The sequence below is a fragment of the Staurois parvus genome, unplaced genomic scaffold (assembly GCF_062004578.1).
Source record: "Staurois parvus isolate SC_StPar_1 unplaced genomic scaffold, SC_StPar_1.0 ptg000217l, whole genome shotgun sequence".
Classification (NCBI taxonomy): domain Eukaryota; kingdom Metazoa; phylum Chordata; class Amphibia; order Anura; family Ranidae; genus Staurois; species Staurois parvus.
This window is the reverse complement of record NW_028318013.1, coordinates 448,711-464,392: the sequence shown is the minus strand read 5'-3', so window position 1 is coordinate 464,392 and position 15,682 is coordinate 448,711. Positions and strand designations below refer to the sequence as shown.

Genomic DNA, 15,682 nt, shown 5'->3' with positions numbered 1-15,682 from the left:
ATTCACATAACTCATATATATCATGCCATTGTAATTTTTTTGTTATGAAGTTCATTATTACTGCAGCACTGTTGTGTGGCCACATGATCTGTCCCTGTTCTTTGCCATCAACAGCAAAAGATCTTTGAGTGGGGCTTCTATTACTACAGTATGTGTCTGTCTGCACAGCCCTGATTGGTGTTGTACTAGTCACATGACTAAAAAACCCTGTTTTTAGAAAAGCAATTCAAATTAAACTACACATTTAAAAAAAAAATATTTTAAATCTCCCTATACATATTTATTGAACATCATATATGTGTTTTGTGCGTTAGCGTGGTGTAGGTGGCATAAAGAATGACACTAGCTTTCATTTTGTTCAGATGACATCTGCATCCAAAGCTCTTTTTTAATACAGGTATTCGCAATTACATTTGATATATGCATTTCTAATTTATATTAAAACTAATATTTGTTGTAAGTTTCTTAGTGAATGTATTAAATCGTCATACTATGTCCTGTCCCTATAGTGTTTAGCGTTAGGAGGACATGGAGGAGGAGCGTGTCATTTACCACAGGGTATATGCCCACATGTGTGACTCTATAGTCATGTGGACTGCACAGATAAGAGAAAGGAGGAAATGAAGAGCTTAGAAGGGAAACTAAGCATGCTCAGTAGAAGACACCAGCTGGTTTACACAATCTCAGCCAGCAATGGGGACAGAGAGAAGATGGGAGGGACAACTGAAAGCAGGATTAACCATATATATTTCACTCTACACAAAACCAATGATTTAGTGGCTTTGTGAGTATGCACACTGTGTTATATAGCATGTCATGAGAGTTTTTATTTTTTATAGTCTGGATTTAATGATGCATTAGGCCCCATTCACACTATCGTGTTTTTAATGACAATTGCGGCAGAACCGCACTGCTTTTTTAGGTACCGTTAAAATGAATGGCACCTGACCACTCTGTTGTGCAATTTGTTATATCAGTAAAGCGTTTTGAAATCAAGGGCAGAATTGCGGCAATTCTGCCCATGATTCAAATGCCATAATATGAATGGGTCCTTAAGGTTCGCAACAGTGGCTCTGAAATCATTGTTTCTTTTCCTAGGGAGGCAGAATTTTGCTATCATTGCAAACAAACAGCAGGTGTTTCTAAGCTGTTAAAAAACAAATAAAATGCCTTTTGAGATCTTTCATGTGACCATTAAAGATCTTTTCAAAATTAATTACTTCATAATACATGTGGCAAGAGTGGTCGGGTATGACATGTTTTAAATCTGACAAACCGTTAAGTACATATATGAGAGCTGTTTTATCTGCTAAAAGGTTTGTTTTCTGTCCATTTAGTCCCAAGTATTACAAAGCTTTACCAAACAGCACTGTCCTGTTTGAGAGGGGATATGATCTTGCCCGTATAGCCCTTTGGAACCATAGCACCATCATCCATATGGTCCTCTAGTGCAGATGCTCTTTGGCCTTTTTCTTTCCTCTCACAGGAGACTGCTGGATAATTGTTTTGAAACAAGGTTAATTTCTTCCTTTACAGTCTCCCTCTGTTTTTCTAGGAGTAGACTGCCCTATGGAGAAGTAGATGTGGCTCTTGAGAGGAAGAATTGCAGGTTAATGACTAAGAAAAGGTGACCTGGAGTCTTTGGAGGAGAGTTGCATGGTTTCATCTGAGACCATTTGAGGCAAAGAGTGTTCTTCTGCACCAAGTGTTGTTTCTACTTTCTCTTGATGTTCTCTCCCATATCAGGTGAGACACAAGTGATCTATTGCTGAGCTGTGTCCAGAGTCAAAGTGCACTAGGATAGCTGTAGATTCATATGAGGATAGCAGAGCTGCCAAATTGAAGTGCTGTGCACAAAAACTGTCTGTACCTCTGAGAGAACAGTCAGCTTCTGAAGTTCTTGTCTATGAATCTGAGGGATACACACAGACACGTTGAACTGTTTTTTTTTTTTTTTTTTTTTTTTTTACAAATGCACTGTTTTCTAAATGGTTAGTCCATGCATCACTGACTGAAATTGCAGTTTGTGGTAGGGGCTAGAGGGTTAAACCGTCTGATATCTCTTAAAATTCTTTGGGACCCTTGCTGTACACACCGACTGTACCGTAATGTAGTTTCCACTTTCTCTGTTGGGAATTGAAATCTCACTGTTTAAATATCCCACCAAGTATTCACTGCATCTGAATGCAGATTTTAAAATGCCATCCCATGTCAAACAATAAAAACTAGAAAATGTTCTTTGATTATGAGTACAATTAAATGCAGTTCAATATTTAAGGAAGTGTATAACTAGTTTGCACTTTATGTCATAGCAGTTACTAACTATTTTATATATGAGAAAAACATAATAAAGTAATTATATATCTCATTAGGAATACACTTTTTTAAAAATATTTTATACATCTCACACTTTGGGCTTCAAAAACCAATGATCAAAGAGGGTTGCATAATTAAGGGTTAGCTTTTGTAGACTGGCTTTCCTTTTAAACATACTGTATAGTCCCTGGCAAGGTAACAAACCATTTTCTAATGTACACTGCTATTGTTATGTATTTTGGGCTGGTCTCTGACAGGGTTGGGCTGTACCATCTGGAATTTGTGTGCATCCCGTCCAGCTTGATTCCCTTTTCCTTTATAGTCTGTCATATGCATACACTGCTTCATCAGGCTGAACCTACATTATTGAAAGGAGAGAATATTCTACATTATGTTTAGGGGCTGGATTTTTGTACATTTCTCTAAGTTTACCTATCTAACAGGCCACATAATCAGTTTTTTTTTTAAGCATCTATGATATGAAGTATACAAGAAATGTGAGGTTGACTCAACCCACATACTGTACATACACCAATACTCTATCTAAAATATTACTGTGGGGGAACTGGTTCTTTAAATTTAGCTCAAATGCATGAAATGTGCAATTTCCTATACAGAGCAGTGTGGATCTTCAGATGCATTTTCACTGGTAGTGATGTAAAATTACTACTTTGTAGGCATTTGGGATTAAAAGCCTCAGCTCAAGAAATAAGTTTGAGATCCTCTTATCATCTGAGCCATTTACGTTATGGTAAAATAGGATTGATTAGACATTTATTCATGCTCTCCTTTGGATGAAAATGTAATTGAAACATTGATACATTTCCTAGTTCAGGTTAATTTAAGATATTAAACAAGGTAGATCATGCTATACAAAATAGTTTTTTTGGGGTTGAAGCCCTTATTTAATAACCTTATATAGTTGTATGTTTTTAAATGCACTTCTGTTTTTCCAGTTCTATTCACGTCATCACATATGTTATAATTGGTGTAGTCCTTTTAGCATGTTCCTAGCTTGTACTACCACCTGGAAGTCTGAAAAACACGTACTTTGAAATTAATTAAAGGGATAGTATTGGAACATTATTATGCACATTGCCAACATGATTTATTAAACCTAATAAAGCATATGCCTCATGTTTTTAAAGCATGTACATGCTTCAGTGCTAATGGATTGAATGTCAGGATTGCATAAGTATACTTACTAGTATTCCTGGCTGAACTCCAAGTACCATTTTGGTTCCTTCCCTTAGTTACTGGAACCCTGGGCTGTCCCAGGAAATTCTGGATTATAGGACAGTACAAGGATTCTTTATTATTCAAGCGTCAGATACTCTGCAGCATAATTGGGCATGGGCAACAAACTAAAATTTTTACTTTACGTATCCACATTATCTATTTTTTCTTAGTGGAACATTCCCAAAATCTTTTTTAAATCAAGTTTCCATTAGAAGCTGTTGCAACACTAGAAGCTTTTTTTTATGCCTAAAAACTGGAAGTATATTTATTTAGTGCTAGCAATACTGGGGAACTTTGTGTGTAGAAATGTTAGGTTCTACAATAGCTCCTCATTTTTGTCACAGCAGGATATGATCTTTGTCTTAATAGAGCTTTCCTACAGTAGCTAGAATACAGTCAAGAATGACCTACCGTGCAAAGCTATTGTGTTCTGACAGGGGGACCGACCCCTGCCAGGACACACTGGTCAGCGCTGGCAGCCATTGGCTACCAGTGCTGATTGGATGTCGATCAGATGCTGGTTTTCTACCACGTCAGTTTGACAGAATCCGGTCATAAGACCAGCTTCTGTCAGACAGGGAGCTGTACACACAGGCCAAAAGTTGGTTCCTGCCGAACCGACCATTTTTTGGCCAATGTGTACCAATCAGGGGCGGACTGAGCATTTGGAAACTCGGGCACTGCCCGAGGGCCCGGGGTCAGTAGGGAGCCCCATGAGATGCCCCTGGTACCTTTTTTCATAGGCTTTTTTGAGTTTGGGCAAGGACACAGGGGCCCCATGATCCCCTATTGCCCGGGTGCCCCATGAGTTGTCAATCCGCCCCTGGTACCAATCAATACTATATGGGGAGCCATATGGGGAGTCATTTTAGCAATTAATCACTGATGATTTTAGTAGCATGACTGAGCTACTGAAATTGGAAAATCCATGTAGCTGCAAGTCTAATAGTTTATTAACATTGAGTGGTTAAAATCTCATGTAGTGAGTTCTAAAATTTAAGTCAATGATGTCATTGTAGTGTCAAACTTTGGGTGAATTAGCTTGAATAAAAGCTGAAGCTTAAAAAAAAAAAAAAAAATCTTAAGAACATGCTTAAATAATACATGCAAACTCATTATACCCTTTGTAAATCAGGCTAATTGTTTGATACATATAACATCACTTGATGGGAGGACATGCAACTAAATCTTTGAACTGTTTCTATAAACATGATTTAAAAGATTTGTATTATTAAAGTATTGTTGATGTTAGTATACAGCCTTGTTATCGAACTATATTTACAAACTCCGCCTTTTGCTATAATGTAGTGTGCGTCTTTATAAAATACCTCAATTATACCAATTTTTTTTTTTCTTTGCAGATGTCTGAAAATCACACATACATTTTGGATTTCTAAACAGTATTCTGTTAAAAAGGCCAATCACTCTGGAATTTTCTTGTCTAGGAGTCAGGGATCTTGTCCATAGCAGTAGAATGTGGTGAACCAACATTTGGTACAATGTGTACTTTACTTCTGCATACCTGTGGCACTATATCTTTAGCTGACCTCTTGCCACCAATATGTGGGTATGTTGTCAATGCATCCTGACAGCTGGCGCGCTCCCAAGTCCCAGCAACACGTAGCAATTAACATCTCTCTTCTGCTGAAATGTTTTTTTTCTTTTGCAGACTTTGCCAGACCCTAATTCTGTTTTTAAGAATTCGCTATGGAATTTATCATGCATGGTTTATTTTCCACAACAGTTTTGTGCTAAAGAAACTTTTGGTGAGCTTAATTTAAAGGAACACCATTAGTTTTTTTTTTAATATGCACAGTAATATATATATATTATGATGTGTATGTAACAAGTACAGCAATCGTTTTTTATAAATTTGAAAATTCATGTTATTCACTATAGATTACAAAAGGCAGCTTCCAGAGGGAGTCAGAGGATAATAGAGGCATCACTTCTTCTTTAAAACATCTGTGGGAGATGGCGGGTTACAGAATCGATGTGAGCCAGTTTATTTTAGTACAGGACAAAGTGATTTCACTATTTCACTGAGCTCTTGGGGGCATAGTGCTATTTAGCTAACACGCCCTTTAAATACAATGGATGAAGTACAAGTTAAAAATATGCCAGGTGATTAAAGAGAACCTTTAAATAAAGGTTATTCCCTGCACTAACCATCCACCTTCTTACACCCAGTTGCTGGAATGTAACATCCCCTAGTGTATAGGAATCAACAAAATAATATATATATACCAGTGCTATATGAACTCTAGACTTAACAAAGCGCTAACAATAATTGCAACATGATTTCCCATCAAAAAACAAATGCACAGGATCAGTGAAAGTAGAATACATATGCCCAGAGTGCCGCATATTTTTAAAACCAAAAGTGCTTCATTCATAAAATACCACGCACATAAAATGTGCATATTCCCTTTAAGATCGCATCTGGGTATGCCTGCCGATGATGTCACTTCAGCTCAACTAGTTTCATCATTTGACTTTCTCAGGACATCATCAGTAGAAGTACCCGGAAATGCTGTGCTGTGATCTTAAAGGGGATTGCTGTTTAGGGTAATTTTCTGATTAAATGTTTTCTGTGCTTGGCCTCTGAAAACAATCATTACACAGAAAACGTGCTTGGGGCATTCCTCTAAATTTAAAGTGTAACCCCTCCCCACCAAATAAACCCCACAAATGTAATACATTGCAGTTAGCCAGTCCTTAGATTCACTTAGCCTAAAGAGAATATGCTAATGTGCTACATTTCTGGACTAGTAAACTGCATTGTGTTAATTTTTTGTTATTGGGTTTAGATATAGATACTTTAACAACTAACAAGTACAAGATAGCTTAAGTCACTTTCTAAACCAGCAATTGACGATTTGACATAATATATGTAAACCTGTTGCACCTAGTGCTGACACAGTATGTTACATCTCCAGTCGTTCAAAAGAACATTTGAAAAAATGAAATGAGCATAGAGAGAAATTTATAGCACGGATAATATGAAAGGTACCAATTTACGTGCTCACGATATGGCCACACAGGAAATGTTTCAAGGTAAGTGAATTATACAGTTATAGGAATCAAAGGGATAGTGCATGTTAATGATCCCATGATGTTACTGAATAACATGACTCCCATTTGAAAGCCATGCTTGACAGATCTAGGGGAAAAGGAGATAAATGCAATGTAGAAAATGCACTAGGGGTATTTGCAGTTAATTATTTTGCCCACATTTTGTCATCAGAGGGTCTAAAACCAGATACAGATATACAGTGTTTGCAGCCATGAGGGCACCTAAAAAAAACTATCACTCAGAACAAGAAACAATTGTAGTCAATTATCTGGCAAAATTCACTCCACATTTTACTTATGGTTTATTGCTATTTTTATTAGTAGAAAGAACTCATTGCTAGTGGGGCAGCACAGTGGCTAAATGCTTAGCACTTACGCCTGGCAGTACTAGTGTCGTCGGTTCAAATCTAAACCACGGCACAACCTGCCTGGCGTTTGCATGTTCTCCCTGTACCTGTGTGGGTTTCCTCTGTGTACTCCGGTTTCTTCCCACACTCCAAAGACATGCTGGTAGGTGAATTGGATGCTGTCTAAATTGGCCCTAGTATGTGTATGTATGATTGTAAGTTAGGGACTTTAGATTTCACACCCCTTGAGGGTTAGGGACTGATGTGAATGTACAATATATTTGTAAAGCGCTGTGTAAATTTATGGCACTATATAAGTACCTGTAATAATAATAATGCATTAGCATACTGTTTGTCAAATTAAGCGATAGTTTTGTTTGAAAAGGGACTTTGTGCTTTTTTCTTGCAAGAAAGTACACTGATCATTTATGCCTGAAAGTCATTGTCATAGAGATCAGGGATATGGATCAGCTGTGCCCCTAGGGAAAAGTTGAATTATACAAGTGTACTGTATATAGATGTCAGTATTTCCATCAGTACATACTTGGGCCACAAGTAACTGTGGCATAACATAGCACTTTTTTTCACTGATTCTGTGAGTGTATTTCCTATGATTTAAGCAAATATATTAAGGATAATACACTATATGCATTTTTTTCTTTCTTTTGAGGACGACATTTGGAGGATGAAGTATCAATCACATATGGAGAAAGATGATTAAATAAGAAGAAAGTATATTTTTAGCACATTAGGGGTTACTGAGATTATACGGATGCTGAGAAAGACTTTTGATTTTAGGAGTTATGGAACGCCAATAGTTTGTGCAGTTCTTTACAACATAATGACAGACAGTACAATTACAATACAATTCAATACAGGAGGAATCAGAGGGCCCTGTTCATTAGAGCTTACAATCTAAAAGGGGAGGGTCAAATGCAGGGGCGGACTGACAACTCATGGGGCCCCCGGGCAATAGGGAATCATGGGGCCCCTGTGTCCTTGCCCACACTCAAACCACACCCAAAAAATCCTATGAAAGTTACCAGGGGCATCTCATGGGGGCCCCCTACTGACCCCGGGCCCTCAGGCAGTGCCCGAGAGCCCAAATGGTCAGTCCGCCCCTGGTCAAATGATAAAAAAGGTAATAACTGTAGGGAATGAGCTGATGGAGAAAGTGGAAATACAGTTGTTAGCTGGAGGTGGGATAGGCTTCTTTGAAGAAATGGGTTTTCAGGAATTGCCTAAAAGTGAACAGAGTAGGAGATAGCTGGACAGATTGGGGAAGGTTCCATAGGATGGGAGAGGCTCAAAGAAAATGTTAAGAAAACGTAGCTCTACGGAGATTTATATGCGGTGAAAGGCCGTAATGTGTAAAGGCAGGAAGCTAGCCCTAGTCACTCTCCTCCTGCCTGTGAGTCTGCAGCCTTTGTTTTCAAGGAAAAAAATTGGTGGAGGGGAACTCATTTAAAATAGGTGTCTAGAGATACCTATTAGATTTATAAAATAAATGCTGCGATGTCTTCTGGCTTAGGCCCCATGTACACAGGAAATTTTGCCCAGCTCTCCAAAACGCCTTTCCTCCTGGCAGCAGTTTTAGCAGAAAAAAAAACGCTTGACACATGTAAACGCATTTGGGTGTGTCAAGCACTTGGGTGTTAATTTGTCACAATAATAATTTATTCTGACTGTTGAAATGAATTAACATTAAATCGCTCCATGTGCCTAGCAATACTGAGCATTAACATGCCTAGCATTAACACATTTAGATACATGTACATAGTCAAGCATTTTTTCTGCTGCTTCTGAACACACTAGCAGCACAGGCATTTAGAAGCAGAAAAAAATCCACTGCCAAACACCTATGTGTGCTTTGACATATAGGCTAACATGGAGAGGTGCTGGGAGGCAGAAAAAAAAGTCAGACGACTCTAAAAGCAGTGATTTTAACAATCACTGTGCATGAGGCCTAAACATAGAAATATGTTTAATTCATAATGAATAGTAATATTGAAAATGTTAGCATATAAATATACATTTAAGATTGATAAAATGTTTGTTCAAAAAATGTATTCATGGAAGGTGGGATAATGAGTATGTGTGGAAATATATAAATCCCATGTACTTGGTATTTGATTAAGTGTGTAGGGTGTCTATGTAAGTGTATATGTGTGTGTGTATGTACTGTATGTATCTATATATTTGAAAAAAAGCAAGCTTTAAAGGTTAAGTTCACCTTTGGGAACATGTTGCATGTTCCACCTGTTTTTAGGGTGGAACATGTAACATGTTTCCACGGCTGCAGCCACTGCCCGCTGCTCTCTCTCCCTGTGACCGCAGTATGGGGAGAAGTTCCCTGTACTAGCTGTCACTTTTTGAAAACAGCGGGTTGTACAGGGCTCCGCCCACATGGCTTTGACATTCATTCACAGTTCTGTGAATGAATGAACTACAAGTACCAACATCCTTTGCGGATGTCGGCTTGTAGTTCTCAGTGAGTGCTGTGGTAGATCATTGAGTCTTCCTGTCAGTGTAAAACTGTCTGCCTGTACAATGTACAGGCAGACAGCTTACACTCAGTCTGCTGGAGTCCTGCATGGCATCAGTGATCAGCTGATCGCTGATGAAATGCTTTCCAGGCTCCAAAAATAAATAAATAAATGCACAGTTATTTATTTTAAAGTGAACTTATTATTTAAATATGTGAACAAAGAAGTGAGTATTACAAAGATATGGAATGGACCTGAAGTTTGCAATGTACATAATATTATAGAAATAAAGCGATTAAAAAGGTTAATGTAAGTAGGAAGGAAGTAATATAGGGAAAGAGTGAACATCATTAGATGGCTGTTATAAAGTTTTGTTTTTGGCAAAATGCACTGGCTAAGGCTGAGTGAAGAATCTGAGAGTGCAGCATTAGTGAGTAGATAGAAAGTAGTAGATAGCACTTGCAAGAGCATATATAGTTCCATACAAACAATGTTAGGACAAGGCAGAGGCAGAAGAGGCTCCTCCAGTTTGTGCTGGCTTCACTTTGCCCTCATTGTCTACTACACTGTGGGGTAATGAGCTGTCACTGTCAGTTTGACAGCCCATTCCTGCTATGCATTCCTAGGAAGTGTGAATTTTTTTTATCTGTATTTACCCCTAATTATTCCTAGTTGTACGTGTTAACAGGATTGCTATGCTAGCGTAGAGTTCTCTTAGAGTAATTCTACATGGTGGTGCCAACAATGTTAAACAGCGATCACAGAAGAGAAATTTTGGGACTGTGAAGTACAATCCACAAGTTATTTATGTACAATCATGAAAGCATACAGTATCTGGTCCAAATGTAAAATTGTATATTAATTTTCACATTATATACCAGGTATTTCTAATCTGAACAATATTAAAATCTGTAAACTTTGTGAATATGCCCACATATTTGCATCCTTGACAATAACAGGACAGGTGCATGTAACACCCAGGGCAAGGATGTGGAACTGCGCCCCATCCCCCACTGTAAATGCATGGCATAGAATGGGTTTACTGCCCTGTGCCCATTCTCCGCCCGCTTGCTCTGCTGTGCCTAGGGCAGCTGCTCCTCTTGTCCACCCCTTGTCCCGGCCCTGTTTCTTGAATTGTATGACATATTCACTATGCCATATTCACTGTGAGTAGTCACTGCTGTGTCACTGATTTCACAGAGCCTGCCTTCTGAACTACAGAGGCACTGGGAGGAGGAGTTTCTGGAGGTGGAATTAGTATGGGGAAGCATGCAGGAAATCCAAGACGTTGAGCAAAGAGATAGTCAACAGATAGACAGCAATCACAACTTTAAAGGAGAGTAGGAGTTTTCAGTAGTAGTAGTTGGTACTCATATGGGCAAAGGGTTGTTTAAAGTGACTCTGTTGCTTGCAAAATCCCTGCAAAAGAAAACTTTTAATACTTACATCTTTAGTGGTTGGGGAGTCCAAACTTTACTGTCTCCAAGAGTTTTGGTGGCCAGAGTGTCCTGTACTGACCTAGAGGCCAGTGAATGGAACCACAATGCATTGGATGTGACAAAGGGAAGTTTTTTTGAAAGTTTTATTTTAAATGACAAAGTTACTTTAAGGTGTATATATAGTAATTAAGTATTTGAAGAATGTTTGCCAATACCCCTTTATGTATTTATTTCCACTGCTGAGATACATCTATGATATACACACTCAAATGACTGCATATGTATGCATATACTGAAACAAGAAAAACTTTGTAGATTTTCAATTGTTTTGAATATAAGGTTTGACGTAAAAAGGTATTATTTGTTCAAATTTATACAGTATATTATCAGACAATGTGAGTTTAGACATTGACTAAAGATATTGCATAACTAGCAAAATGTTATTTAAGACTATACAGATAAAACAAAAAAATGCGACTTTAGTTATCAAATGTTTTATTTTTAACTTTTCTAAGGTGATTTGTTTATATTGCAAAATGATAGCTGAAAAAATGTAGGCAATGTTGCAGTATGCTTTAAAAAGGACATGTGTAGTATGTTTTCATATTTTGTATTTTCTGTTATTGGCTTGGTTTGTTGTGTGGAAAAACATATTTTTGGCATTACTCCACTAACTTTACCCTTTTTCCTTTGTAGCAAAACTTCAAACCGTCAACTTTTAACTCATTCTGAATATCGCAGGGAAAATGAGGGACTTTTGGGGGCAGATGTGTTTCCATTACACTACCATAATGCCCCTAAAAATCCTTATTGCTCTTGCAGTGTTCATCAGATTCTTTGGACCCATCTAAGCAACATCCGGATGTAGCGAGGATGTTTTGGAAAGTTCTTAAACAACCACATTCACTTCCTTGCTTTATTTTTGGACACACTTAAAATATAGAAGAGGTGATATGCCAACATAGACAAACTCTTCTTTGCCAGGAGGTTGAAGGACAGATGAGCGTGGGCTGTCTTAACTCCCTCACTTCCACATCAGCATACAATGTATTTGTCTGTTTTTTTTCTGAATGGCTGTCTGACAAGATATTAGAAATTAAAATAGAACCTGCCCTTAAATTTTTTTTTTTTAATGTTTTTGGAAGATTGCTTTATGTTTATATGTATGTACTAAAAGTGCAATAAAAACTTTCAGAAAAACTATCACATTACCAAAGTGTTCATATGGTCATATATTCTGTTGCAGTGTTTATTATTTTTTAGAGGCTTTTCAGTTATGTCACCTTGTGCATAACAGTGTCACGCGCACCTTGGGAGCTACATATAACACTCAGTATTGAGAAAAGTGTTAGTGCTGACTTTTGCATGTTAGAGACATCTGTTTTCTTTCTGGTGGATACATTCATTCCCTATGCCTGTATGCCTTCACAGCACAGGCCATTCCAGGCAATGGGGCCTTATGCATAAGTCTCTTTTGAGTAATATTCTTTTTTTCAGTTTTTGTTTAAAGCCCCATTTATATATTGCACTTTTTACTATTGGACATTTTATTTATTTCTTACAGGTACTTATATTGTGCTGTCAATTTACATATATATACTGTACATTCTCATCAGTCCCTGCCCTCAAGGGGCGTAAAATCTAAATTCCCTAACTTCCCTTCATACATAATTATACTAGGGCCAATTTAGACAGGATCCAGTTAACCTGCCAGCATGTCTTTGGAGTGTGAGCGGAAACCGGTGTACCCGGAGGAAACCTATTCAGGCACAGGGAGAACATGCAAACTCCAGGCAGGTGGTGCCGTGGTTGGGATTTGAACCAATGACCCTAGAACTGCCAGGCAGAAGTGCTAACCATTTAGTGAGCAGGGTACTCAGGTATGAAAGTGTATATAACATTTCTCATACACCGATTCAACTGTTTGATTAGAAATATGTATTAATAATTTATGTAGTCAGAAGGCCCACATGATTGAATATGAAATAAATGGATTGATCAGGTAAGCCCTGTATGAACATAATTACTGGTACATTTTGCTGGTCTATAATATCTAAAGTAAGGGGAACCCAACTGGTGCCTGGCCAGCTTGAAGCACACATGCGCCCAAAGTATGTATAATTATTTACTACTTCTGAACAAGCAATACAAGCATATTAAACATGCCCTGATTGACACTGTAGCTATAGTAATCGTGCAGAAATTAACTACAAATTTTAACATTACAGCTCTTCTCTGCTTATTTTCTGTGGTAGCAGAGACTTGCCAACTTGACAGTCTTCTAATGTAAACAAGTACCAGGTGCCTTAAACTGTTGAAGATCAACTAAATCTGATTTTGTTAGTCCCTGTTGTGATCTTTGAGGATGAATTACTTCACAGTACATGCAGCTAAATTAGTTAGTGAATACTTATTTTAACACTGTTTTACTGCTTGCTAAGAATTGATAATGGGTTAACTCACCTTTACAGAAAATAAGAAGGTGAACTAACACCAGACACCCTCTCCACAACCACTAAATTTTGATACGTATGTAAAATACAAATGTGGCTAAAATGTATTGTCCCTGTATTAGTGCTTGAAGACAACGTCTATAATATGTGAAAGAGTTTTAGGAACTGCATACTAAATAGGACTGATAGGTCTTGTTGGGTCCATGGCAACAGCCCTTCCAGAAGCAAAGGCTGACCCTCCCACCCCAATCCAATTGCCAATTCCCACATGTTGGGTATTCTATTGCATCATTCTCATAATAGTTCTCTACATAGCTAGATTTATCTTTAGTAATGTTAAAAAAATGCTTGAAATGCTTGTCAAAAAACCTTTTAACTACCTTTTAGGGGTCTCCGATTCCTATGTGACAAACTGATTGCTAAATTTCAAAAGTGAAAAACTGCTTCTGTTAAATGGGTGCATGAATATCTTTCTTTCAGCATAAAGGTAATAAAAAATTAGAACTTTCATGTAACTATTTTTAAGCAGTTGCTATTGTGAGCAGATGTGTTAACAGCTACAGCTGAACTATATCTAGGATTATCACTATGTATTACTATTACTTGTTACTTTCTAATTTTTATCATTTATGTTTCAACCACTATTGTTGGGGGAGGTCCTGTCAGAACCAGGGGCGGACTGACCATTTGGAAATGGCCCCATGATCCCCTATTGCCTGGGGGCCCCATGAATTGTCAGTCCACCCCTGGTCAGGACGTCCATTATACACCCTATGTATGTGTCTCACTGGAATTCCTATGATGTTACAGCTTTTATAATGTAAAATGCAAGTGTTGTCTTACCTATAAATCATGTGTCTGTCATGTACTGAATTATATAAAAATATTGTGTACCATAATATTTAATCATTTACCACATATCAAAAATTGCAGCACTACTTTTAGTTATCAAGAATTGACGGTCTCAGTGTAATGATCATAGTTTAGAGGCATTCAATTTTAATTGTATAGTCAAACTGCCATACTAATTGTGTATTCAGCACCCCCCTCCGTAATATAACCATTATGTTACAGATACCATCATTTTTAACACAGACTACAGGTATATTACACCAACTGATTACGTATTGCCACATATTGAAGTGTCACCATATATTACACTTCTTGAGCCAAAAATGTTTAGGCAAGAGTTCTGTGTCTTGAGATGCCACTCTTTATTTTAGTTTAGAAGTATGCAGAACATCAAGTTTTTTATATTTATGAGCAGAATGGTGCATATAGCCACATGATATTGAACAAGAGGCTAAAAGGGCATGATTTATTAGAACTGGTACACCATAAACAGTCTATACATTTGCTGCAGTCTTTTTACTCTTGTAATATGGTAAATTTACTGTTCCAGAAGTGAGTCTTGCATACAAATCATGATGATATAGGTTTACTTTTAACAATTCACACAACTTTAACCTAGTATTCACACATTGTTCTAATTGGATTCATTTGGAAAAATGTGAAAATCCTAGAGGAAGGTTCTATGAATCTTGTGTGAACCTGTAGAATTAGATCACTTTGTTTGGATACAGTATAAGTTCATCTTTAAAGCAGGCTCAAAGTCAAAATGTAAAATCATATATTGATATTCACATTACATTTAAATTTCTACACCTATTAACCTGAATGATCTTGAAGTTTGAAATCTTACCCTTGTTGTGCTCCGTGGTCTTTTTTATGGACATTTTCCTCCATCTTGTGGATAGGCCTTATCAGCGCCTTTAAAATTACAATTCTGCCAAAAGCTTAGGGTCCAATACTTTAACATATGGCTCTTACAGAACAGGATCCTCCTCTATATCTAGGTCCACAAATGTCCCTTGTTCCACTCTCCACAGACTGCAGGGGGGCTTAGGAGTCCCTAATGTCACAAAATACTCCTTTGTTGCCCAAATCTCACAGTTCTCTGTGCTGCATACTATTTCTGATGTCCCACTGTGGGTACTCTTGAACAGCAAGCCTATCCCTGCTACAGTCTTGAATTGGCTCCCACACAAATTACACTGACCCCTTCTGAGTTCCTTAATGCTACATAGCTTAAACCTTTGGGATTCCATCTGCTATTAGGGCAAACGTACAGTTCGGTCCATATATATTTGGACACAGGCACAAATTCCATACTTTTGGCTCTGTATGCCACCAGAATAAATTAAAACCAAATCAATCAAAATTGATTTGAAGTGCAGACTTTCAGCTTTAATTCAAGGGGTTGAACATAAATATCAAGTACAAATTTTAGGAACTGCAACCATTTTTATACACAGTCCCTCCATTTT

General features: G+C 37.6%; 1 long non-coding RNA gene across 4 annotated transcripts in view; it reads left to right on the top strand.

Annotated features, from left to right (window-relative positions):
* LOC149460901 (uncharacterized) overlaps positions 1-12,105 on the top strand; it is a 147,960-nt gene extending 135,855 nt beyond the window's left edge. The window contains exons 6-9 of one of the 4 annotated variants that reach the window (XR_016312986.1): positions 1,556-1,746; positions 4,917-5,122; positions 5,225-5,321; positions 11,599-12,105. This is a non-coding gene — a long non-coding RNA (uncharacterized LOC149460901). The remainder of the gene's footprint in view (positions 1-1,555; positions 1,747-4,916; positions 5,123-5,224; positions 5,322-11,598) is intronic. The other 3 variants (XR_016312987.1, XR_016312989.1, XR_016312988.1) reach the window with 3 other exon arrangements.
* Positions 12,106-15,682: the final 3,577 nt, after the last annotated feature.